This window comes from Pseudophryne corroboree, chromosome 2 (assembly GCF_028390025.1).
Source record: "Pseudophryne corroboree isolate aPseCor3 chromosome 2, aPseCor3.hap2, whole genome shotgun sequence".
NCBI lineage: Eukaryota > Metazoa > Chordata > Amphibia > Anura > Myobatrachidae > Pseudophryne > Pseudophryne corroboree.
In genome coordinates, this window is record NC_086445.1 from 511405564 (window position 1) to 511432746 (window position 27183).

The 27183-nt window shown below is 46.3% G+C and overlaps 1 protein-coding gene across 4 annotated transcripts in view; it reads right to left on the reverse strand.

Moving 5' to 3' along the window:
- Positions 1 to 27183, reverse strand: part of YPEL2 (yippee like 2) — a 264310-nt gene that overhangs the window by 225625 nt on the left and 11502 nt on the right. The window contains exon 2 of one of the 4 annotated variants that reach the window (XM_063954061.1): positions 20156 to 20224. The exons of 2 other annotated variants lie outside the window; for them this stretch is intronic. The gene's annotated coding sequence lies outside the window, so the exon portion shown is untranslated. Of the gene's footprint in view, positions 1 to 15073; positions 15287 to 20155; positions 20225 to 27183 lie in introns of those variants that run through there. One more of the 4 variants, XM_063954062.1, reaches the window with a different exon arrangement.

Consider the following 27183-nt stretch of genomic DNA (forward strand, 5'->3'; position numbering starts at 1 on the left):
ATGTCAGGCCCCCCCTCCCCACAAGGGTGCAAAAGCATCGCACAGCGGCGATGCTTTTGCACCCGCTGAGTAGCTCCCTGCCAGTGCAGGTCCTGCAAGCTGGCAGGGGGCTAACAGTTGTGTCCTGGGTCGCAGCGGCTGCGTGTAACGTCACGCAGCCGCCGTGGCCCACCCCCGCAACGGTCCGGACACGCATGCATTGTCTGGACTGCGCCCCGCCAACGGCATTCTAACGCCGTTGGCGCTTCCCCATCCCGCCCAGCGACTGCCTCTGCCTGTCAATCAGGCAGAGGCGATCGCAGCCCTGAGATGCTTTTAGCATCTCACTGGGCTCCCAGGGTGCACGTGCGCATTCCACAAAGGAATTTAGACTGCAGTCCCTTAGGTACGATCACGGAAACCAGACTTTGTACGTGTGCATTATCTTTTGTTTGGTTTTGTACGCATGTGCATTGTGCCAATGCAATTGCGAATAATCACGCAATGAGCGTTCAACTAATGCTGAATGAGGCCCTTAGTCTGCTAGAACTCTATAAAGGCCCATACACACTGGGCGGTTTTGAGCTGAAAGCAGCTCACTTTTGGTGTTTTGAGCTGCTTTCAGCTCAAAACCGCCCAGTGTTTATGCCCCTGCGATAAGCGGTGAGCGCTGATGCGCGCCCCCGCTTCATGAACGGCTTTCCATAGCGGCCCCCCTTCTCCCCCCACACGCTCAGCACAGATCGCGCTGTGCTGAGCGGCGGGAGAGATATGTGCTGAGCAGTTCGCTCAGCACACATCTCTCGCACATCGGCCCGTCTATATGGGCCTTTAAGGTGTGTATGCACCTTTAGAGTCAACCAAGTGACAGAGGGGATTATTCAGGTTTGTTAGCAAACCAAAACAAATCCCACTAATGGGCAAAACCATGTTGTCCTGCAGGTGTGGCAGATGTAACATGTGCAGAGAGAGTTAGATTTGGGTGGGTTATATTGTTTCTGTGCAGGGTAAATACTGGCTGCTTAATTTTTACACTGCAATTTAGATTTAAATTTGAACACACCCCACCCAAATCTACTCTCTCTGCACATGTTATTTCTGCCCCCCCCTCCCCCCTCCCCCCTGCAGTGCACATGGGGGGTAATTCCAAGTTGATTGCAGCAGGATTTTTGATAGCAACTGGGCAAAACCATGTGCACTGCAGGGGAGGCAGATATAACATGTGCAGAAAGAGTTAGATTTGGGTGGGTTATTTTGTTTCTGTGCAGGGTAAATACTGGCTGCTTTATTTTTACACTGCAAATTAGATTGCAGATTGAACACACCACACCCAAATCTAACTCTCTCTGCACATGTTAAATCGGCCCCACCTGCACTGCACATGGTTTGGCCCAGTTGCTATCAAAAATCCTGCTGCGATTAACTTGGAATTACCCCCATGGTTTTGCCCAACTGCTAACAAATTTGCTGCTACGATCAGGTCTGAATTACGCCCTAAGGCCCAGAGACACAGTAAAGGGGGGTACACACAGAGATCCGTGCTTAAAATCTAAGCAATCTGACTAGACTGCTTAGAAGTTAAGCACAAATCTCGTGTATATGCCCCACAGCAATACCTATGCGCGGCCCCGCACGTCGCTATCACCGGTACACAATCTAGCACATCGCTCATTTCACCCGCTCTGCACACATCTCTCCTAGTTGTACTGGCCTTTACTCTGTTAGCACTCTGGGGGTAATTCCAAGTTGATCGCTAGCTGGCGTTGTTCGCAGCGCAGCGATCAGGCTAAAAATCGGCATCTCTGCACATGGGTATGCACCGCAAATCGCAGGCACGTCATACGGGTAAAATGAGCATCATGGGTTTGCACAGAGTGTAATGAACATTCGAGTCGCTCAGCCGAACGCAGGAAGATTGACATGAAGTGGGCGTTTCTGGGTGTCAACTGACCGTTTTCAGGGAGTGCTTAGAAAAACGCAGGCGTGGCAGAATAAACGCAGGCGTGGCTTGGCGTTCGCTGGGTGGGTGTGTGACGTCAAAAGCTGTCCCTCAGTCGTTAGAATCAACGCACACGAAGAGTAACTACAGGGCTGGTCTTGTTTTGCACAAAAAGATTTTGCAGGCGCTCAGCTGCACAAGCGTTCACACTTCTGCAAAGCAAAAATACACTCTCCAGTGGGCGGCGACAATGCATTTGCATGGCTGCTAAAAACTGCTAGCGAGCAATCAACTCGGAATGACCCCCCCCTGTCAAGATCAATCAAGTCCCAAAGCCCATATATGAATATATGTGGTAATACAGAGCCAACTCAGTGCTTTATGTAGCTATATAAACAAATGAGAAATATAATACAAAAGAAAATAAGACAATTTAGCTGGTTATAGGAAGAATCAGATTGACTTTGGTCCTTACAGTTTACTTTGTGCCACCTCTAATGCAAATAGAATTTTTTTTCATACATCTCCATACCTTTCTATATTTAAAGCATACACAAATATCTGCATTTAAATAGAGATAATTGCCACAATTCGTATATAATAAAAAATAAGAATTTACTTACCGATAATTCTATTTCTCGTAGTCCGTAGTGGATGCTGGGGACTCCGTAAGGACCATGGGGAATAGCGGCTCCGCAGGAGACTGGGCACATCTAAAGAAAGCTTTAGGACTATCTGGTGTGCACTGGCTCCTCCCCCTATGACCCTCCTCCAAGCCTCAGTTAGGATACTGTGCCCGGACGAGCGTACACAATAAGGAAGGATTTTGAATCCCGGGTAAGACTCATACCAGCCACACCAATCACACTGTACAACTTGTGATCTGAACCCAGTTAACAGCATGATAACAGAGGAGCCTCTAGAAAAGATGGCTCACTACAGCAATAACCCGATTTTTTGGTAACAATAACTATGTACCAGTATTGCAGACAATCCGCACTTGGGATGGGCGCCCAGCATCCACTACGGACTACGAGAAATAGAATTATCGGTAAGTAAATTCTTATTTTCTCTAACGTCCTAAGTGGATGCTGGGGACTCCGTAAGGACCATGGGGATTATACCAAAGCTCCCAAACGGGCGGGAGAGTGCGGATGACTCTGCAGCACCAATTGAGAGAACTCCAGGTCCTCCTCAGCCAGGGTATCAATTTTGTAGAATTTTACAAACGTATTTGCTCCTGACCAAGTAGCTGCTCGGCAAAGTTGTAAAGCCGAGACCCCTCGGGCAGCCGCCCAAGATGAGCCCACCTTCCTTGTGGAGTGGGCATTTACAGATTTTTGGCTGTGGCAGGCCTGCCACAGAATGTGCAAGCTGAATTGTACTACAAATCCAACGAGCAATAGTCTGCTTAGAAGCAGGAGCACCCAGCTTGTTTGGTGCATACAGGATAAACAGCGAGTCAGATTTTCTGACTCCAGCCGTCCTGGAAACATATTTTCAGGGCCCTGACAACGTCTAGCAACTTGGAGTCCTCCAAGTCCCTAGTAGCCGCAGGCACCACAATAGGTTGGTTCAGGTGAAACGCTGAAACCACCTTAGGGAGAAACTGAGGACGAGTCCTCAATTCCGCCCTGTCCGAATGGAAAATCAGATAAGGGCTTTTACAGGATAAAGCCGCCAATTCTGACACGCGCCTGGCCCAGGCCAGGGCCAACAGCATGACCACTTTCCATGTGAGATATTTTAACTCCACAGATTTAAGTGGTTCAAACCAATGTGACTTTTGGAACCCAAAAAAACTACATTGAGATCCCAAAGTGCCACTGGAGGCACAAAAGGAGGCTGTATATGCAGTACCCCTTTTACAAACGTCTGAACTTCAGGGACTGAAGCTAGTTCTTTTTGGAAGAAAATTGACAGGGCCGAAATTTGAACCTTAATGGACCCCAATTTCAGGCCCATAGACACTCTTGTTTGCAGGAAATGTAGGAATCGACCCAGTTGAATTTCCTCCGTCGGGCCTTACTGGCCTCGCACCACGCAACATATTTTCGCCAAATGCGGTGATAATGTTTTGCGGTTACATCCTTCCTGGCTTTGATCAGGATAGGGATGACTTCATCCGGAATGCCTTTTTTCCTTCAGGATCCGGCGTTCAACCGCCATGCCGTCAAACGCAGCCGCGGTAAGTCTTGGAACAGACAGGGTCCTTGTTGGAGCAGGTCCCTTCTTAGAGGTAGAGGCCAAGGATCCTCCGTGAGCATCTCTTGAAGTTCCGGTTACCAAGTCCTTCTTGGCCAATCCGGAGCCACGAATATAGTGCTTACTCCTCTCCATCTTATCAATCTCAGTACCTTGGGTATGAGAGGCAGAGGAGGGAACACATACACTGACTGGTACACCCACGGTGTTACCAGAGCGTCTACAGCTATTGCCTGAGGGTCCCTTGACCTGGCGCAATACCTGTCGAGTTTTTCCCAACGGTTTATAATCATGTGGAAGACTTCTGGGTGAAGTCCCCACTCTCCCGGGTGGAGGTCGTGCTGAGGAAGTCTGCTTCCCAGTTGTCCACTCCCGGAATGAATACTGCTGACAGTGCTATCACATGATTTTCCGCCCAGCGAAGAATCCTTGCAGCTTCTGCCATTGCCCTCCTGCTTCTTGTGCCACCCTGTCTGTTTACGTGGGTGACTGCCGTGATGTTGTCCGACTGGATCAACACCGGCTGACCTTGAAGCAGAGGTCTTGCTAAGCTTAGAGCATTGTAAATGGCCCTTAGCTTCAGGATATTTATGTGAAGTGATGTCTCCAGGCTTGACCATAAGCCCTGGATATTCCTTCCCTGTGTGACTGCTCCCCAGCCTCGCAGGCTGGCATCCGTGGTCACCAGGACCCAGTCCTGAATGCCGAATCTGCGGCCCTCTAGAAGATGAGCACTCTGCAACCACCACAGGAGGGACACCCTTGTCCTTGGTGACAGGGTAATCCGCTGATGCATCTGAAGATGCGACCCGGACCATTTGTCCAGCAGGTCCCACTGGAAAGTTCTTGCGTGGAATCTGCCGAATAGGATTGCTTCGTAGGAAGCCACCATTTTACCCAGAACCCTTGTGCATTGATGCACTGAGACTTGGCTCGGTTTTAGGAGGTTCCTGACTAGCTCGGATAACTCCCTGTCTTTCCCCTCCGGGAGAAACACCTTTTTCTGGACTGTGTCCAGGATCATCCCTAGGAACAGAAGACAAGTCGTCGGAACCAGCTGCGATTTTGGAATATTGAGAATCCAATCGTGCTGCCGCAACACTACCTGAGATAGTGCTACACCGACCTCCAACTGTTCCCTGGATCTTACCCTTATCAGGGAATCGTCCAAGTAAGGGATAACTAAAATTCCCTTCCTTCGAAGGAATATCATCATTTCGGCCATTACCTTGGTAAAGACCCGGGGTGCCGTGGACCATCCATACGGCAGCGTCTGAACTGATAGTGACAGTTCTGTACCATAAACCTGAGGTACCCTTGGTGAGAAGGGTAAATTTTGACATGAAGGTAAGCATCCTTGATGTCCCGAGACATCATGTAGTCCCCTTCTTCCAGGTTCGCAATCACTGCTCTGAGTGACTCAATCTTGAATTTGAACCTCTGTATGTAAGTGTTCAAAGATTTTAGATTTAGAATCGGTCTCACCGAGCCGTCCGGCTTCGGTACCACAACAGTGTGGAATAATACCCCGTTCCCTGTTGCAGGAGGGGTACCTTGATTATCACCTGCTGGGAATACAGCTTGTGAATGGCTTCCAAAACTGCCTCCCTGTCAGAAGGAGACATCGGTAAAGCCGACTTTAGGAAAACGGCGAGGGGGAGACGTCTCGAATTCTAATTTGTACCCCTGAGATATCACCTGAAGGATCCAGGGGTCTACTTGCGAGTGAGCCCACTGCGCGCTGAAATTCATTGAGACGGGCCCCCCACCGTGCCTGATTCTGCTTGTAAAGCCCCAGCGTCATACTGAGGGCTTGGCAGAGGCGGGAGAGGGTTTCTGTTCCTGGGAACTGGCTGATTTCTGCAGCCTTTTTCCTCTCCCTCTGTCACGGGGCAGAAATGAGGAACATTTTGCCCGCTTGTCCACGAAAAGACTGCGCCTGATAATACGGCGTCTTCTCATGTTGAGAGGCGACCTGGGGTACAAACGTGGATTTCCCAGCTGTTGCCGTGGCCACCAGGTCTGAAAGACCGACCCCAAATAACTCCTCCCCTTATTAAGGCAATACTTCCAAATGTCGTTTGGAATACGCATCACCTGACCACTGACGTGTCCATAACCCTCTACTGGTAGAAATGGACAACGCACTTAGACTTGATGCCAGTCGGCAAATATTCCGCTGTGCATCACGCATATATAGAAATGCATCTTTTAAATGCTCTATAGGCAAAAATATACTGTCCCTATCTAGGGTATCAATATTTTCAGTCAGGGAATCCGACCACGCCAACCCAGCACTGCACATCCAGGCTGAGGCGATTGCTGGTCGCAGTATAACACCAGTATGTGTGTAAATACATTTTAGGATACCCTCCTGCTTTCTATCAGCAGGATCCTTAAGGGCGGCCATCTCAGGAGAGGGTAGAGCCCTTACAAGCGTGTGAGCGCTTTATCCACCCTAGGGGGTGTTTCCCAACGCACCCTAACCTCTGGCGGGAAAGGATATAATGCCAATAACATTTTAGAAATTATCAGTTGTTATCGGGGGAAAACCACGCATCATCACACACCTCATTTAATTTCTCAGATTCAGGAAAACTACAGGTAGTTTTTCCTCACCGAACATAATACCCCTTTTTGGTGGTACTCGTATTATCAGAAATGTGTAAAACATTTTTCATTGCCTCAATCATGTAACGTGTGGCCCTACTGGAAGTCACATTTGTCTCTTCACCGTCGACACTGGAGTCAGTATCCGTGTCGGCGTCTATATCTGCCATCTGAGGTAACGGGCGCTTTAGAGCCCCTGACGGCCTATGAGACGTCTGGACAGGCACAAGCTGAGTAGCCGGCTGTCTCATGTCAACCACTGTCTTTTATACAGAGCTGACACTGTCACGTAATTCCTTCCAACAGTTCATCCACTCAGGTGTCGACCCCCTAGGGGGTGACATCACTATTACAGGCAATCTGCTCCGTCTCCACATCATTTTTCTCCTCATACATGTCGACACAAACGTACCGACATACAGCACACACACAGGGAATGCTCTGATAGAGGACAGGACCCCACTAGCCCTTTGGGGAGACAGAGGGAGAGTTTGCCAGCACACACCAAAGCGCTATATATATACAGGGATAACCTTATATAAGTGTTTTTCCCCTTATAGCTGCTGTATTGTTAATACTGCGCCTAATTAGTGCCCCCCTCTCTTTTTTAACCCTTTCTGTAGTGTAGTGACTGCAGGGGAGAGCCAGGGGAGCTTCCCTCCAACTGAGCTGTGAGGGAAAATGGCGCCAGTGTGCTGAGGAGATAGGCTCCGCCCCTTTTTCGCGGACTTTTCTCCTGCTTTTTTATGGATTCTGGCAGGGGTTAAAATTCATCCATATAGCCCTGGGGGCTATATGTGATGTATTTTCGCCAGCCAAGGTGTTTTTATTGCTGCTCAGGGCGCCCCCCCCTAGCGCCCTGCACCCTCAGTGACCGAAGTGTGAAGTGTGCTGAGGAGCAATGGCGCACAGCTGCAGTGCTGTGCGCTACCTTGGTGAAGACAGGATGTCTTCTGCCGCCGATTTTCCGGACCTCTTCTGTCTTCTGGCTCTGTAAGGGGGCCGGCGGCGCGGCTCTGGGACCCATCCATGGCTGGGCCTGTGATCGTCCCTCTGGAGCTAATGTCCAGTAGCCTAAGAAGCCCAATCCACTCTGCACGCAGGTGAGTTCGCTTCTTCTCCCCTTAGTCCCTCGATGCAGTGAGCCTTGTCAAAGTCAGAAAAATATCCCTATACACGCTGCCATATTTGCACCTCACGCTGGTCCGCGCTGCGCATGCGTGCGCTTTCCCGTGATAGCGCATACCCGCTGATGCGTGCACCCGCTCGCATCGGTATGCGTATTTACGGTAAAGAGTATGTAGTCGTAGCGTGCGACCCAATCGTTACATATTTTCACAATTAATGTAGTTTGTAGACCATGATCCCTTTGATAGATTCTGAAAGTTTGGTTAATATGGAATGTCCCTGAACGGAGGAATCCCTCTTTGTATTGTGCTAAGGGTCTAACCGGAATCATACAGCAGTGTTTGGTACCCATCGGAAGAGTATTTAAATAGCAATATTCCGGTGTTGGTTTGGAGCGTATTAATCGCTCGTGCGGATAGTTATGGACATAAGAAGTTTATGTCCATTTCTATTATTTACTCATACTCAGGTATGCGGCGGGAAACCTAGTTTCCCACCCACCTGAGCTGTTTGAAATCGTCACAGCCCACCTGTATGAATCACCCTATGACCTTTTGTTATAGTGCGAAGCCGAATTCCTGCGTCCAATGGACAATGAGGTTGTAGGGACCATTAGATTGCATTGTGTGAGTAGCATAAAAGACGGGCCTGTGGCATCCAGCTTTCACTTCTCATCAAACGGTTCTCATTGCTGATAATCGGGAAGCTGGATGTCCAGAGGCGCATGCGATCATACCCTTTGTGCGTAAGTTTTTCTCCGTAATCATATTGTCTTACTGTGAGCCAATCTCTCTCTCTCTCTCCGTCTCTCTCTCTCTCTCTCTCCCTTCTCTTTCTCTCGTATCTCCCATTGACTAATATTGTATTGTATTAGATCAGCATAGTATTGTATTGTATTTCTTGTATAGTTATTCGGTTAGGAAGTCTCTGTTATATTGTAGTGTATCATTTGTACTGTGATTCTTTTTGCAAGTATAATAGTTATAATACAGATAATAGGCTTTGGACCCTAAACCAGTATCTGTGTATTTCCTATAGTTTTAAGTGTTCACTTGAGCGTCGGTGACGCTCAAGCAGCTTTGTAGTTAGTCAGGTTACACAAGGTTGCACTTACACCCTGTATTCACATTAAGGTATTCTGTGTATTTCATTGATAAAAGGTTTAGACATAAAGGTATAGCGTTGTGAGCGTCTGCGCCGCTGGTGATCTCCTCGTGGTCTCGAGCGTCCGCTACGCCATAGCGAATCATTACTCTAGTCATCACCAATAACTTGCTGTCCTGTGATCACTGGGCCGTGAGCGAACGTGACGCTTGAGCGTCTCGCCTACGGCTAAGCGATCGTTACGCAACTAGCGTACCCTTACGGTACTTTTAAGTAAACAGCGTACTGTGTTCTTAGACTTCATTAAGGGTTGTTTATACGACAAAGGAATTTAGCATTGTCAGCCTGTTGCCAGCAGGTCTCACTGAACATAAAAAACCTAAACTAAAACTTTCACTAAGAAGCTCAGGAGAGCCCCTAGTGTGCACCCTTCTCGTTCGGGCACAGAGATCTAACTAAGGCTTGGAGGAGGGTCATAGGGGGAGGAGCCAGTGCACACCAGATAGTCCTAAAGCTTTCTTTAGATGTGCCCAGTCTCCTGCGGAGCCGCTATTCCCCATGGTCCTTACGGAGTCCCCAGCATCCACTTAGGACGTTAGAGAAATGTAGTGAAATAGTTTACTAGGGAGAGTTAATGGGCCCGATTCAGAGATGGATAGATTCGAAGTCCAAATTCAAAAGCAATTGCAGACTCCCACGTACTGTACAATATGTACAGGTGCATACATCCAGAGACTGAATGGTCACTGTTTCCGTGAATTGGGTGTTTCTGGGTGGCTAGCATATGACTGATGTGAATGGCCAAATAGTCTCTGTAAAGCGCTGTGGAATATGTGTGCGCTATATAAATAACTGGTAATAAATAAATATGATCGCAGGGAACAGATATGTCTCATGGAGGTATATGGCAGAGTCATGGGCATGTAAGCAGACTTCTGTGCTCCTTTGTAGCAAGTGGACAGTGAGGGGAGATATTTTTCCAAATGAATATAAATGATGATGGATGCGGAGGGAAAATCAGTGGGTGGATATTTGTCATAGTTGTGGTGGATAATCTCATTAGCACAGGCTAGTACAGAAAAGCAACTGTAGATGTGTCCAACAGTGAATCCAGGCAAGCTCAGTTATCTGAAGGAGTTATTCATGGGACTAAAAGGCCTTGTGGTTGAAGTTTACCTTGGGAATCACTTTTAGAATAGAATGCGGCCTTGGAACCGGAACCCAGGGTTGATAGGAGCTCATGACAACCATTCTAGGATCATTGGGGGTCATTCCGAGTTGATCGCTCACTAGCTAGTTTTAGCAGCCGTGCAAACGATATGCCACCGCCCACTGGGGAGTGGTTTTAGCTTTGCAGAAGTGCGAACGCATGTGCAGCCGATTTCTGCAAAAACAGTTTGTGCAGTTTCTGAGTAGCTCTGAACCTACTCAGCGCTTGCGATCACTTCAGCCTATTCGTGTCCGGATTTGAAGTCATACACCCGCCCAGCAAACGCCCAGCCACACCTGCGTTTTTTCAGACACGCCTGCGTTTTTGCAAACACTCCCTGAAAACGGTCAGTTGACACCCAGAAACGTCCCCTGTCAATCTTCTTGCGGCCCCCAGTGCGAATGAAAACTTCGCTAGAACCTGAGCACAACCACAAAGGGCTTTGTGCCCGTATGTCGCGCGTGCGCATTGCGGGGCATGCGCAGGAATGCCGATTTTTAGCCTGATCACTGCGCTGCGAAAATCAGCAGCGTACGAACAACTCAGAATGACCCCCATTGTGCTTACTGAAATATAGCAGTGCAAAGTGTCACGGAGAGCTTTCGCTGTTTAGTTGCAGTTGATAGATTAAGAATTTATTGTACACAACCAGTTTAATTCTTTTGTATATAAAACGAGTTTTATGGTAAGAACTTACCCTTGTTAAAACTCTTTCTGCGAGGTACACTGGGCTCCACAAGTCTGGACAATGGGGTGTAGAGTAGGATCTTGATCCGAGGCACCAACAGGCTCAAAGCTTTGACTGTTCCCAGAATGCACAGCGCCGCCTCCTATATCACCCCACCTCCCAGCACAGGAGCTCAGTTTAGTTAACCAGCCCAATGCAGTAGCAGGAAAAGAGACGACAACGGTAAGTAGCCACATACACCACACTCTCACGACAAGAGAAGTGTCAGCGGCTAATGCCATATCAACCCAAAAGAAGCTAAGTGCGTCAGGGTAGGTGCCTTGTGGAGCCCAGTGTACCTCGCAGAAAGAGTTTTAACAAGGGTAAGTTCTTACCATAAAACTCGTTTTCTGCTGCGGGGTACACTGGGCTCCACAGTCTGGACAATGGGGATGTCCTAAAGTAGTTCCTTATGGGAGGGGACGCACTGTAGCGGGCACAAGAACCCGGCGTCCAAAGGAAGCATCCTGGGAAGCGGCAGTATCGAAGGCATAGAACCTCATGAACGTGTTCCCGGAGGACCACGTAGCCGTCTTGCACAATTGATCAAGGGTCGCACCACGTTGGGCCGCCCAAGAAGGTCCAACAGACAGAGTAGAATGGGCCGTAATATGAACAGGAGCTGACAGACCAGCCTTCACATAAGCATGCGCAATCACCATTCTAATCCACCTGGCCAGGGTTTGCTTGTGAGCAGGCCAGCCAGGTTTGTGAAATCCAAACAAAACAAAGAGAGAATCAGACTTTCGAATAGAAGCAGTTCTCTTCACATAGATACGGAGAGCCCGTACCACATCCAACGGCCGCTCTTTGGGAGACAAATCAGGAGAGACAAAAGCTGGAACCACAATCTCCTGATTAAGGTGGAACGAAGAAACCACTTTAGGTAAATATCCGGGACGAGTCCTAAGAACCGCCCGGTCACGGTGAAAAATCAGATATGGGGAACAACAAGACAAGGCACCCAAATCCGACACTCTACTAGCAGAGGCAATAGCCAGCAAGAACACCACCTTAAGGGAAAGCCACTTAGGGTCAGCTGAACCAAGAGGTTCAAATGGAGGCTCCTGCAACGCCTCCAAAACCAACGACAAGTCCCAAGGAGCCACAGGCGGGACATAGGGAGGTTGGATACGCAACACACCCTGAGTGAAAGTATGAACATCAGGTAAAGTCGCAATTTTTTTCTCTGAAACCACACCGACAAGGCAGAAATATGAACCTTGAGGGAGGTCAGACGCAGGCCTAAATCTAGGCCCTGCTGTAGAAAAGCCAAAAGTTTGGCTGTACTAAACTTGGAAGCGTCATAATGGTTAGATGCGCACCAAACAAAGTAGGAATGCCAGACCCGATGGTAAATCCGAGCAGAGGCCGGTTTCCGGGCCCGCAACATAGTTTTAATGACCTCTTCAGAAAAACCCTTAGCTCTTAAGACGGAAGCTTCAAGAGCCACACCGTCAAAGACAGCCGGGCTAGGTCCTGGTAGACACAGGGGCCCTGAACGAGGAGGTCTGCGCATTGTGGAAGTAGAAGTGGACGCTCTGACGATAGGCCTTGCAGGTCTGAGAACCAGTGCCGTCTGGGCCACGCCGGAGCTATGAGAAGCAGATTTCCTTTTTCTTGCTTGAACTTCCGAATTACCCTGTGCAAAAGTGACACCGGAGGGAACACGTACGGCAGCCGAAACCTCCACTACACTGCCAGCGCATCCACGAATGCTGCTTGAGGATCCCTTGTCCTTGCTCTGAAGACCGGAACCTTGCGATTGTGTCGAGACGCCATCAGATCCACATCTGGAAGACCCCACCTTTCCACGAGGAGTTGAAACACTTCTGGATGGAGGCCCCACTGACCGGCATGCACATCCTGACGACTGAGAAAGTCCGCTTCCCAATTCAGGACTCCCGGAATGAATATTGCCGATATTGCCGGTACATGGCGTTCTGCCCAACGTAGAATCCGTGAGGCTTCCTTCATTGCCAAACGGCTTCGAGTGCCGCCTTGATGATTTATGTAAGCCAAGTGGTGGCGTTGTCCGACTGTACTTGAACAGGACGGTTCTGAATCAAATGCTGGGCTAGGTTCAACGCATTGAAGACCGCCCGCAATTCCAGAATGTTGATCGAGAGGAGAGATTCCTCCTTGGTCCACCGACCCTGCAAGGAGTGCTGCTCCAGCACCGCGCCCCAACCTCTTAGACTGGCATCTGTCGTCAACAGGACCCAGTTGGATATCCAGACGGGACGGCCTCTGCACAATTGTCGGTCATAGAGCCACCAGAGCAGCGACAGACGGACCTCCGGAGTCAAAGAGATCATTTGAGACCTGATCCGGTGAGGCAGGCCATCCCACTTGGCTAGAATCAGCTTCTGGAGGGGGCGAGAATGGAATTGAGCATACTCCACCATGTCGAATGCTGATACCATGAGGCCCAGCACCTGCATTGCCGAATGTATCGACACTTGCGGACGAGAAAGGAAGCAACGAATACTGTCCTGAAGTTTCAGGACTTTCTCCTGAGACAAGAACAACCTCTGGTTGCGAGTGTCCAACAGCGCTCCCAGATGCACCATGCTCTGAGCAGGGACCACGGAGGATTTTTTCCAGTTGATGAGCCACCAGTGAGCTTGTAGAAACCGGACCGTCATATACGTCAGGGTTCCTGACGTATATCCACTAGGTGGTCAGAGTGAGGTAAAACTTGTTTAACCACCTTCTGACGCTTGAACCTATCTGGTTTCTTAGGAGGAACGAATGGCTCGGGATCATCCGTAATCTGCAGAATTAACTTAATAGCCTCCAAAAGATCAGGAACATCCACATGTGAACTACCCTCCCCATCAGCCATATCGGAGTCAGAACCTGTGGGGTCAGTGTATGTGCTGTCTTCATCAGACGAGGTGTCAGTGACAGCAGTGGATTGTGAGGAGACGAGACCTCTTGGACTTAGGCGAGCGATGGTCAGACTTTTTAGTAGTCAGGGACTGGTTCAACTTCTTTAATTGAGCAGATAAATCGTCCGTCCACGGCGGGTTAGATGCAGGGACCACATACGGTTGTACCGGCATTGGGGGTCCCATAGAAGGTGTTAGTTTATGAACTAGCGTATGCAGAAGCGTGGAAAAAGCGGCCTACGGAGGGTCAGTATGTGCCTCCGTTGCCACAGTCCCACTGGGGGGCAAGGAGCCCCCAGAACCAGAGCCCACAGCTGCTATATTCTCCCCATATGTGCCTGTGGCTTCAGCAACACCAGCAGTGTGTTCCGCCCCAGAACCGTTACCCTCAGAAGCAGACATGATATAACTTGCAGTATGAGGTAACACAGTACAATTATCAGCAGCACAATATCCCAAACCCAAACCCCTGCGCAGTGTAGTCAGCACCAGCAGAGATAAAGGAGAGATATGGTGACTAAATCACAGAGAAAAATACGTAATACAGTATATCTTTGTGATAATCCTATATTAAATAACACCTGATGCACCAAGCCCCCTCAGGTTATAGAATATAGGGATAGCAAGTTGAGTGAAAGACACGAGATGGACACCACTCAGCTATCAATGCACACACAAATAGTCACATTTTGTACAATACAGAGGTTATTACAGACAATAATACTGAACTGGACTAGCTTACACATCTATATAGTCAATAGATATAACACTACACAGTAAGAAACTGGATGTATATCACAGTGTAATTGTACTATAAACCCCTGACTAAATGCACTCTTTCTTACTAACACTGACTAAAAAGGCAGGTAGAATACTTAAGCGTCATGTAAAGGCACAGCGCTGACAACCAGGCGGCTTTACACAGGAGGATTTGCTTAAGCAGTCCCAGGAACAGTGAGCTGAGGAGTAATGGCGCCGCAGACACTGACAGGGAGTGAGGAAAAGACAGATATGCAGCTCCAGGGCGGGAACACTTGCTGGAAATGGCGCCCTGGGGCTGGGGCTTCAGGTCTAAGCCTTATCCCCCTTGCTGGCAAAACCACTGGGTACTGTGGGCGATATTAAAATCGGTTTTAAGAGAAAACCTGACCTGCGCCCATGCCCTGGTGATCTAGTGGGATCGCCTGTATCCACAGTGTCCACCGCGCGCAGCCCGCCTCCCACTGACCGCGCCGGATCGCGATAAAGACCGTGTCCCGCGAGCGGGACCCACTTACCACCTCCCGAAGCGCGGCCACGCGATCCTGGAGAGCCCCAGCCGCGTGTGTCTAACATGAAGAAAACCGGAGCCTCCGCTGTAGGTACCCGGCAACCAGGGCTCGGGAGTGTTCAGCGCCGCTGGGGAGAGCTGGAGCTGCAGCAGTGATTGTCACAAGACATTTACCCCTGCTGCTGCCCTTGAAGTCTTCACTTTTTACCTCCTAAAAAGCTTTTCTCAGGGCTGCTTGGAGCAGCCCCTCTGTTAAGTGCCTGCTTACTGCAGCACCAACTGACAAACTGAGCTCCTGTGCTGGGAGGCGGGGTGATATAGGAGGCGGCGCTGTGCATTCTGGGAACAGTCAAAGCTTTGAGCCTGTTGGTGCCTCGGATCAAGATCCTACTCTACACCCCATTGTCCAGACTTGTGGAGCCCAGTGTATCCCGCAGCAGAAAAAATATTTTTGACTGTATTGTAATGTTCAGAAACTTTGCCATGACCAGACATGCATAATCTGTTTGTATACCTTTCACTCCCCTATCGTGTTCTGTGATTAAAATGGGTGCTTAGTTGGTGAAATAAAGCAAAGCCTTTTGTTCTGGATCACCTACAGAGTAGAGGTTATTCTGTGATGTCCATCTGCTAGATCATAGGGAGTCATTCAGAGATGATCGTAGCTGTGATAAATTTAGCACAGCTACGACCATTCACACTGACATGCGGGGGGACGCCCAGCACAGGACTATCCCGCCCCGCATGTCAGTGCCGGCTTCCCACGCAGAAGTGCAAAGGCATTGCACAGCGGACAGATGAGGAGCTGCTACCTCTCTAAAATGCCTCTTGTGGGTTTAAGAATGGACTATATCCCTGTCACCGACATCTTATATAAGATGGTCCTGAAACTAAAATCAGCAACATATTATTAGATTGTGCCTTTGTCTGTGTTATAATCAGGGTACCCTCAATATGATGCACGATTGACTGTGGAGATTCCCAGCTTATTTACAGCAACAACTTCCTGGAGAACTATCACACAAGAGTTTCTTTACTCAGGCACAAAACTAAATTAAACAAATATGCCGCGATTCGCAGGTGTATCGGGAAGGGGTGGGGCTTAATGCTGTGAAGTGTCCGTCCCCAGAGACCTGTGCTATAACAGGCGTCTTTCAGGCTCTCAGTCTCTCTCTCTGCCGCTCCTCTCTCTCCCTGACACCCTCAGTCTCTCTCCCCCTCCCCCCTCCCCCACCCCCCCCCCTACCCCCGACACATATACGTATATACACACCGGGTCACCAGCAGGGGGGAGACTGCTGGCCAGGGATTGGAGTGGAGTATTTGAAAAGCTGGACTTGGGGATGGTGTGGGGACCCTGCTATTTTGTCAGTACAGAGCCCCCACAATTTCTGATGGCAAGCCTGGTTGTACATGTCCCAACTGGACCAAAGACTCTACATTTAAATGGAACTGGGAGGTGGGTGGGAAAAGAGATCTAGAACATGCCTAGCAGTCAATTTACTGAAAAATCACCATTAAAAAACTTGTATAAGCTTATTCCTAGATGAGATTTCAGGGTTAGTGTCATCTCCGGTTGTCCTACATCAGAAGAGCTTATCTACTTAAATGTAATTAATTCTCCATACTACTGTATTCCCTTCAGATTTAACCAATATTAACACATATAAATGATGCAGCCACTGACTATGTATTTCACAAATGTATCTAGTAGGATAAAACATACTGTAATATCATCAGGATTAACACTGAACACAATATAAGGCCTGATTCAGAGAGTATGATATTGCACAGCCGCAGGGAAGGGGCTTTGCAATACTGTACCACTAATATCCAATGTACCACTAATACCCCTTATCCAAAACTCAAAATCCCACATTTTTGGGTACCCTACTGAGATAATGACATATGATAGATAGATAGATATACATATATATATATATATATATATATATATATATATATATACACACACACACACACACACACACACACACACACACAGGTTGAGTATCCCTTATCCAAATATTCCGAAATACGGACTTCTTTGCGTGACAGTGAGTAACAAATACCCCTGGCAACCCATACTTAATGACCATGAGAAATAGCTAATATATATCAACACACAACAAACTGAACCCCAATTAATCTAGACCCCTCCCCCTTCTGAAAAATCAAAACTTTCAACATGGTGTGGCAGCATCCTATCCTTTTACTTTATGGGATACGGCAAAAATCAAGTTTGATGGACAACTCACAGACAGCTAGTCAAGGGAACTCTTGACTCATCTCATCTGTGCAAATGTCATCATTGGGCCTTTCGGTCTCTTTTTTTTTTCACAAGCTGTGTGCAGAGCAAGTTCATATCTGGACTAGAATACCTCCTTTTGACAATTTGATGCTTAATAACAATAAAAATAATAAAATGGAGGCAGTGTTTCTTACCACTCTCACTGGAAAACTTTCTAGATTCTTCATTGGAGACAGGAAGGCTTCTCACTGTTCATATATACTAAATGTTTTTGAATATTAACCACGTCACTCTACAGTTAGACTAACTGATAATTAATGCCCAAAATGTAAGGCCCCAGTGGCAGGCCTGACACATAGTTTGTGGGAATGCCAGACAATAAAGCATCCATACTAAAAGGAAAAACCATGTGCAAGAGTCCTTTGACACATGGGAGAACCTCATCCACAGAAGTACAGGCCTCAAAGTTCTTTTGGAACATTTGTTTTGTACAGAACAACAACTGTTTTATAATCATTGCGTTCCAGGATATATTAACCCAAGGGCTAATCTCCATATACCAACTACACACAGTAGCTTTTTATATTACAAATAATTTTAACTGTGATGCAGGGTCTGAAACAAAGCATTGTTAAGTTATGATAAATAATTGAACTTATTTAAAGCTTTCATTTTCTGTCTCTACCCCTATATCTACCTCACCCACAAGTCTCTCTACCTGTCCATGTTCCTCAATCATGTTATTGGGCCCTTCACTCTTTAGACTTTCTCCCTAAAGAAACTCAACATCTCATTCAGACTCAGACAATACCACCTTTATGCTGGTGATACTTAAATCTACCTTCCCCCCACGGACTTCTCACCCTCTGTTTCTCCTAACCTATCTTAGACGTCCTAGTGTTTTACAAATTAAACATGATCAAAACTGAACCTATTGTCCGATTCCAGAACCCATATTCTGCCACCGTTTCTCTGTCGACAACATCTCCTTCTTTGACATTTTTCAAGTCCACTGACTGGGTATCACCCTTGACTGTTCCTAGTTCTTCATCAACACATTCAAAATACATTTCTCTCTTGTCATTTCCACTCCCAAAACATCTCTACGATCTGGTCCTTCCTCACCCTAATGCTACAAAAACCCTTACCACACACACATAGGGGTAATTCTGAGTTGATCGCAGCAGCAAATTTGTTAGCAGTTGGGCAAAACCATTTGCACTGCAGGTGTGGCAGATATAACATTTGCAGAGAGAGTTAGATTTGGGTGGGGTGTGTTCAAACTGAAATCTAAATTGCAGTGTAAAAATAAAGCAGCCTGTATTTACTCTGCACAGAAACCAAATAACCCACCCAAATCTAACTTTCTCTGCAAATGTGATATCTACCACCCCTGCAGTGCACATGGGGGGTCATTCCGAGTTGTTCGCTCGCAAGCTGCTTTTAGCAGCTTTGCACACGCTAAGCCGCCGCCTACTGGGAGTGAATCTTAGCTTATTAAAATTGCGAACGAAAGATTCGCAATATTGCGAAAATACTTCTCTGTGCAGTTTCTGAGTAGCTCGAGACTTACTCTGCCAGTGCGATCAGTTCAGTGCTTGTCGTTCCTGGTTTGACGTCACAAACACACCCAGCGTTCGCCCAGACACTCCTCCGTTTCTCCAGCCACTCCCGCGTTTTTCCCAGAAACGGTAGCGTTTTTTCGCACACACCCATAAAACGGCCAGTTTCCGCCCAGAAACACCCACTTCCTGTCAATCACATTACGATCACCAGAACGAAGAAAAAAACCTCGTAATGCCGTGAGAAAAATTCCTAACTGCATAGCAAATTTACTTGGCGCAGTCGCACTGCGGACATTGCGCATGCGCAGTAGCGACTAATCGCTCCGTTGCGAGAAAAAAATACAGAGCGAACAACTCGGAATGACCCCCATGGTTTTACCCAACTGCTAACAAATTTGATGCTGCGATCAACTCGGAATTACCCCCATAATCTCATGCCTCACCTATGGTAACTTCTTCCTCACCGGCCACCTTTTTTTTTTTTTTTTTTTTTACACACCTTTCCTTATTCTAATCTATCCTGAATCTTCTGCCCATGTCTTTTTGCATTGTAACACCTCTGCAACTAACTATACTGGTTCTTAATGCCCCGACGAATCCAATTCATACTTCTGACTCCCACTTACAAAGCACTTAATAACTACGCTGCCTTCATACTTCTTCCTCACTGTCTCTCTCCCTCTGTGTAACCTGTCTGACTGCCCCCTCCCTTTAGACTGTAAGCTCTCACGAGCAGGGTCCTCTTCCCTCATGTGAAGGAAGTTAAAGCACTTTTGCCATTATCTCCTCCTCACTATCTACAATGACACCTAACCCTTGGGATTTGCCGTCCTACTACTAATTTGAGTATTATGACCACTGATTTATGTTTTATAAACCTTGTCCATGTCTTGTAATGTTTTGCACTGTAAGTCACTTTTTTCTTATTTTGTTCATACTGTTTCTGTACTCTATACCCCTTGTGGCGCCGTATAAAGATCCCTCAAAATCCCTACAGTCAGCATGCCAACTAACAGGGACTATTCCACGACACCCATAGAGTGGGAAATCGCCACTGAACCTGCAGCATGGCGAGTGCATCAAGCCCGCAATGGGCTTTGTTGTGTTCCCCCCCCCCTCCCCCCGCATTCTAAACCTTGGAATCCCAGCGCCAGTCTCCCATACCCAACCCATTGCCTCATATCAACCTGTCTCCGAGACTTCTCCCACCCAACACCCCTCCACTGGGGACTTCTCCCTCCCAACACCCCTCCACTGGAACTTGCTCACTCACCAAGTCGGACTTTCTCCGAATCTCTCCAGCTTCAAATATTCACATGCAGAAAAGTCTGGTGAAGGGAGGCTGGCGGACATAGTGGAAGTCAGAACAAAATGTAATACATGTAACAATATGTTATACTATTACAGTAACAGTCAAAATACTGCATTGCTTAGTACACAATTTTAAGCAAAAATAAATGAACTTCCATGCACGTAACAAATTTTGTATGCTCAAAAAAATAAAAGGCAGTAACAGTAAGTCATAAAGAAGGGTAAACTGAACAGTAATTTTGGATTTGGTTGCACTTCGTACCCAAGAGAAATTCAATGGTCTATGTGTGCGATATTAGCATTATTACTTCAATCCACACTGAACATGCTGATATTGTATGCAATTACTCAATCCTCACGGGATGTTTAATGAAATGGTCTGAACATCCATCCAATATCTTTAGGCTATTAATGTATGTTTATTTATTCATTGTCCTTGTGGATTTGCTGATCGCAGCTATTAGAGCACTTTCTTCTTATCTTTCTTTGGCTAAATATAATACCACAGAGGTCCAAAGTAGTTTAACAATTGTCTTGTATGTCTGTTATGTATAGGTCTGTATTTATGTGTATCTAATGAAGCCATAGAAATCAGGTCAGATTCAATTATCTGCAGATTGCACCATGGCTAAAGTGACTGGAGCTATTCAACTAGAGACCACCGATGAAGCTGCAAGCAGCTCCTAGACAGCAGTTAATGCTGATCTCTGCGCACACCCTCTGCAGAGGACACGGAGGGTCATCCTGAGTTGATCGTAGCTGTGCTAAAGTTAGCACAGCTACGATCAGAAACACAGACATGCGGGGGGACGCCCAGCACAGGGCTAGCCCGGTCAGTCCCTGCCCAGTCGCTGAAGTACAAAAGCATCGCACAGCGGCAATGCTTTTTTACTTCAGGAGTAGCTTCGTCATGCAGCCCATGCGGCCCGCCCCCCGCACAGTCTGGCCACGCCTGCATTGGGCATCCGCGCCCACAAAAATGGCGGCCAAATGCCGCTGTACCGCCACCTCCCACCCAGCGGCCGCCTCTGCCTGTCAATCACTAGGCAACGACAGCCGTTGGCTGTCAGCCATGCGCAGTTCTGACCTGATCGCTGCGCTGCGATAAACTGCAGCAAGTGATCACGATCAGGTCAGAATGACCCCCACAGACCGTATCCCTGTTTAGGAAGTAGAACCGCTTTACTGCTACGGAAAATGGTCCTATAGAAACAACTACTGTTTGGAATGACTGAGGATAATGGGACCAGGGCCATTCTGTCCATTCTTGTTGTAACAGTACTGGTTCCAATATTGCTGTGAGACCAACTCTCAGACAATAACCGGCAGCTGAATATGCGGGGGAGGAAGTTTTACAGTGGCTGAAATTTGGCAAATCAACAACCACTTGCAATTAATTTAATATCTGAGAATCTTTGAAATTTGGCAGAATTGATTTGAACCCATCTGAGTTACATTGCAAAATTTGTAAATTGGTATAAACATTGCATTTATGAGTTATATTTAAAACTTTTAACACACAAATAAGCCTATTTATTTTACAACATGGCTGTTTTGTAAAATAAAGGCATATTTGTAAGATATTACAGTATTGGTAATTACAGTTTCATTCAATTAAATACTGGAGTTATTTGATCTAAGAATGAGACACTCTACAAAATATATCTCCATACCAAGGACAAACTGGGGCTCTAGTGGCGCGAACACGACAAGGGGTGTGATGACAGCTCACAGGCCGCAGCCTCGCAGCACGCCCCCTTGTCTCTATATGCCGGATGGCCAAGCAGAGCACCAGGGGGCAGAGCTGCTCTGCCAGCCTGTCTCTGTGTGCTGGGCCCAGCTGCTCAGCCAGGCTTTTAAGCCGGACCAGCCCTACAGGCCATCGGCCCTTCTGGCATTTGCCAGATTGGCATAAAAGTTAAATGCATCAATACAATGAGGATCTAGGGGGTTATTCAGCAGCCAGTGGCCTAACCTTAAATCAGCGATACAATCGCATCGCTGGCTGCCATTAGCACACTGGCCTGCCTTGCCCTGTGCTGGGCAGCCCCCAGCATGCGAGTGATAGCAGTTGCAGTATTGCCATTTTAGCAAAACTGCAACTGCTGCTGAATAGGGTCCCTAGTTGGCCAAAGTATTCTAAAGTAAGACACACTCAGGTTAATGGAGAAAGAAAAAAACATTTACGTTCTACCATGTCCCAATAATTTATGGAATTTTAGTATCCCCCCATGTTAAAACAAAACAAACATGCATTGCTAAACTACATTTTTTTATATAAGCTTTTTATATGAATTTACAAGTGGATTCAAGTTTTTTTTAAACATGCATCAATGACAAAACAGGAAGTTATCTTGTTAAAGCCAAACAAATGCTTCCTAATCGCATCCGATTCATTTACAATACGCTCCCACTGAGATCAATGTATGTTTCCAACTGGGTTGACTTGCCTCAGAGACACTGAAATGGAAAGAGTTTAAAAAAAATATTTAAAAAAACAAAAACACAACAACAACAACAACACACACACACACACACACACCACAACAACACGAAAATAAAATAGCTCTTTTCAGAACAAATTATTAAAACAACCCTAAAAATATCTACTGCCTCATTTGGTGAAATTATTTCTATTTCACATGCATTTTCATTGCTATAGAAACACATCTTATGAACAGATTATAAAGTTCACTATAAAAAGGCAAAACTGAAGTATGACATTACCTAGCAATAGAAGGATTGACTGTAATGAGTCCATTCAAGTATTTATAGCCATGACCTTTAACTGGTAAACAAAGATTTCAAGTAGCACTTTACATTTGCACTTGTATACCTTTATTTACTTTCAGCTCAGTATTAATTTTCTGTATAAGAATATGCAACTATCCCTGGAAAATGCTGCCTTTTGTTCTTTTTTTAATACATACTGTTCTTCTGGATTATTTGCCTGATTATTGTCATTTAGCTAAACATTTATTTATGCATTGCCTGCATTAAAAGATAAGCTGATACATGTGTTAAGTCAGACAAAGGCTGAACTAAGGGGGTAATTCTGAGTTGATCGCAGCAGGAACTTTGTTAACAGTTGGGCAAAACCATGTCCACTGCAGGGGAGGCAGATATAACATGCAGAGAGAGTAAAGGGGGGTACACACGGAGAGATCCGTGCTTAAAATCTAAGCAATCTTGCTAGATTGCTTAGATTTTAAGCACGGATCTGGCGTGTGTATGCCCCCCAGCGATAGCGATGCGCGGCCCCGCACATCGCTATCACCGATGCTAGATTGAGCTGCATGCAGGCTCAATCTAGCGGGTCGCTCACTTCACCGTTGTGTGAAGTGAGCGGCCCCCCCGTCGGCTTTCCCCCTCGCTCAGCACATCGCGCTGTGCTGAGCGGGGTGAGAGATGTGTGCTGAGCGGTCTGTGTTAAGATCGTTCAGCACACATCTCTCCCGTGACTACCCCCCTTTAGATTTGGGTGTGGTGTGTTCAATCTGCAATCTAAATTGCAGTGTAAAGATAAAGCAGCCAGTATTTACCCCCAGAATTACCCCCTAAATACCAGAAGCCACAGCACTCTGCTGCTTCTAACTGTTTTTACTAGGATAATGAGCAAGGACGTTCCTTCATTTACGCTGGTCTCTATGGCCAGGTAACTTCAATTGAACATAATTTTTTTTTAGCACACGGGAGGAGTGCCCAGAGCTATTCAACTGTCCACATTGTACCTGGCACTTAAGTCGGGAGATGCCGTTTACTGCAACTAATGCCCGGGGCTTAGTCGCGGTAAAATGCTAATTGAATAGCTCCAGGCACTCATTCCCGAAACTATAGGGGGGTACACGAAGAGAGCTGTGCTTAAATTCTAAGCAATCTGACTAGATTGCTTAGATATTAAGCACGGATCTCTCTGTGTGTATGCCCATAGCGATAGCGATGCGCGGCGCTGACTCTAGATTGCTAATTTCACCACTGGGTGAAATGAGCGTCCCCCCGTCCCCACTCGCTCAGCACACATCACGTCGGGTGCAGAGTGGGGGGGGGGGAAGAGATGTGTGCTGAGCGGTCTGTGCTAGATCGCTCAGCACATATCTCCCCGTGTGTACTGGGCTTAAACGAACTCGCGTTCAGATGAATTGGCCCCTAGATTTGCATCACTGGATCTATCTTGCTCTAGTCACTTAATTAACTTATACAGCTATATGTAAAAATCAAACCATCAAAAATTACAAAACTCTCAACATAACAGATTTGTTGGCTTGTTATATTTGTTTATAGTAGTTGTATCATTTCCTAAATTTGAAGCCAATGTTTTATTTTCAAACCACAAAGACATTTTTAAAGTGATAAAAAATGTTCAACAAAGTCTACATTTGGGTAATGTAAATATCAATCTCCTTATTACAGAATTGTATCCATTTTTTACAGTCGCACCATTAATTCTTCTTAGAGATGTACTCTATTAAACCATAGTTTACTTTATCTTCCTGTTTATTTCTTCATAGCCTAAATGTATTAATCTGTCACTATAAAGAAGTTTTTAGATTTTGTTAAGAAATCATTAGCATGGATATGAGCAGTGGTTCCCAAACTTCATCCTCAAGGCACCCTACAAGTCCATGTTTTTTTTTTTTTTTCAAAACAATGTTTATTGAAGAAAGGTAGAGATAGATGTACAAAATTCCATGTCTGGATTCATAGTGGAGAGGTACAAATAACAGAAATACGAGGTAGGTCAGGGTCATACAATAAAGTCTCGGTATGTGGAAAATACATGCATAATTACATATAGTACATGTAAGAATTTGGTAATAAATGATATCTATAGGATATATTCCACTCCTATTGTCTAGGGTTACCATTTTGCTTAGTGAAATGTGAGATCTGGTATTAAAGAGACATGAAGGTATCTAGTGGAAGTAAAGACTTGTAATAAGCCTCAGTATCTGACCATATAGACCCTTAGCAGCTGAGAGACCACTACAGACAAGGAGAAAGAAAACAGAAAGTGAAGAGATAATAACCCTTCTTCAAATAATTTTCTATTTTATAAAGAAGATTGGTTAGGTAGAAAAATCGAATTCGTATAGATTGTAGAGGGAAGAGAAATGAGAGGAGAAAGAAAGAAAAAAAGAGGGGGTGGGAGATGGAAGGGAAGGGGGGGGTGGACAAGACATGAAGACAGGACAACATACAGCATCGTTCTCTAAAGGGAAAACTATACCATAAGGTTGTCAGGTTGTATATATGTCCTGTGGACTGCGATAAGTAGACATTATTTACCGGCTCAACACATTTCAAACTTAGCATAGTTAATAACATTAATCAATCTGTCTATACAAATACCAAGTGGTGGGTTCGAAAATTTTCTGGATTCTGAGCTGAGTGGCATTATCAAAGCTTTGTATAACAGTTTCCCATTTCCCATAGAATCTAGGGGCCCCTGACTCTATATCCGGTACTAGAGCCTGTCGCTCGTAAAATATGTTGTTTGCAGAGAGGTTCTCATTTCTGTAATAGATGGAGGTTGTCTGTGTAACCAATGGGTGAGGATTAATTTTTTAGCGATAGTGAGGATAACTGTCAGGGCAGGTATAATCTTCTGTTTGTGTGGTCCCAGGTCCCAATCTGAAAAGCAGTAAAATAGACATGCGGTAGGGAGCTTGGTGATTCGAACTGAAAAGATATCATTAACATGGTTTATCAGTTTGTCCCAGAAAGTTCTTATTTTCCTGCAGTCCCAGAAGTTATGATAGTATGTGGCCTCAGCCATCCCACATTTAAAACATCGACCCGTAGAGGCCAGGGTGAAATAGGAATGCTGTTTCGGGGAGATGTAGGCTCTATTTAAGAATTTGAGGTGCGTTTCCTGCAAAGCTGCGGATTTTAAATATTTAAATGTGGGGGACAGTTTGGACATAAGTACCGACATAGCCGGGAAATAAGGTATGTCCCGCTGCCAGCGCGAATGGAGAGCACTTTGCAAGGGTGTTTTCCCTGAGTCTATGAGAATAGAATATAAATTACGCAGCCTATATCCTATGGTCAGATTAAAACGCAAGAGAGGGGTAAGAGGGTCAATGGCCGTATCAAGGGCCATTCCAGGTGGTAACGACTGTGCAAAATGACGGGATTGGAGGTACATATAAAATTGGGAGTTGGGTAGACCATATCTATCTGATAATGCAGAGAAAGAGTAGATCTTACCCCCAGGGTCAAAGATATCTCGAATGCACGAGATGCCCTTCTCTTTCCACGTCAAGTAAGCACGGCCGTCCAAACCAGGAGGAAATTGTGGGTTGCCCCAAAAGGTGGTGTAAGGGGAGTTAGAGGAATTCCTGTGCAATCGTTTATTGATAGATTTCCAGGCTTTATAAGTGTCATGAAAGAGTATGTTGGATTTTATATGGGAAGGAATCAGTGAGGTAGGTGCATGAAGGAGAGCAGCTGGGGAGAAAGGATGGAAAAGGTGTTCCTCTATGTTGGGGAGAGTATATACGGAACCACCAGAAAACCAATCCACCATGTATCGATACATAGCTGCATTTGAAAAAGCAGAGATGTCTGGCATCCCAAAACCACCCTCCGGCCTCGGCAGTCGCAAAATATGGCGGGATACCCTAGATTTCTTTTTTGCCCAGATAAATCTTGTAAACAGGGAGTTAAATCGTTGGATATCTGACTTGGAAAGTTGCAAGGGAAGCATTTGGAGGACATAGGATAATTTGGGGAAAATAAAGCTTTTAATAACCACTACCCTACCAGACAATGATAGAGGTAAATCCATCCATCCGTTCAATAATTTCTCCGCCGAGGAGTATATCTGGTGGAAATTAGCAGAGTATAGGGCGTCCAGATTAGGGGGAATCATGATGCCTAAGTATTTAAGTGGAGAGCGGCAAATTGTGAATTGTGTCAGCGTGGGGGATAGAAGGTTTGTGGAGTGACCAGGGCCTAGAGGGAGGCGGCGTGACTTGTCATAGTTCA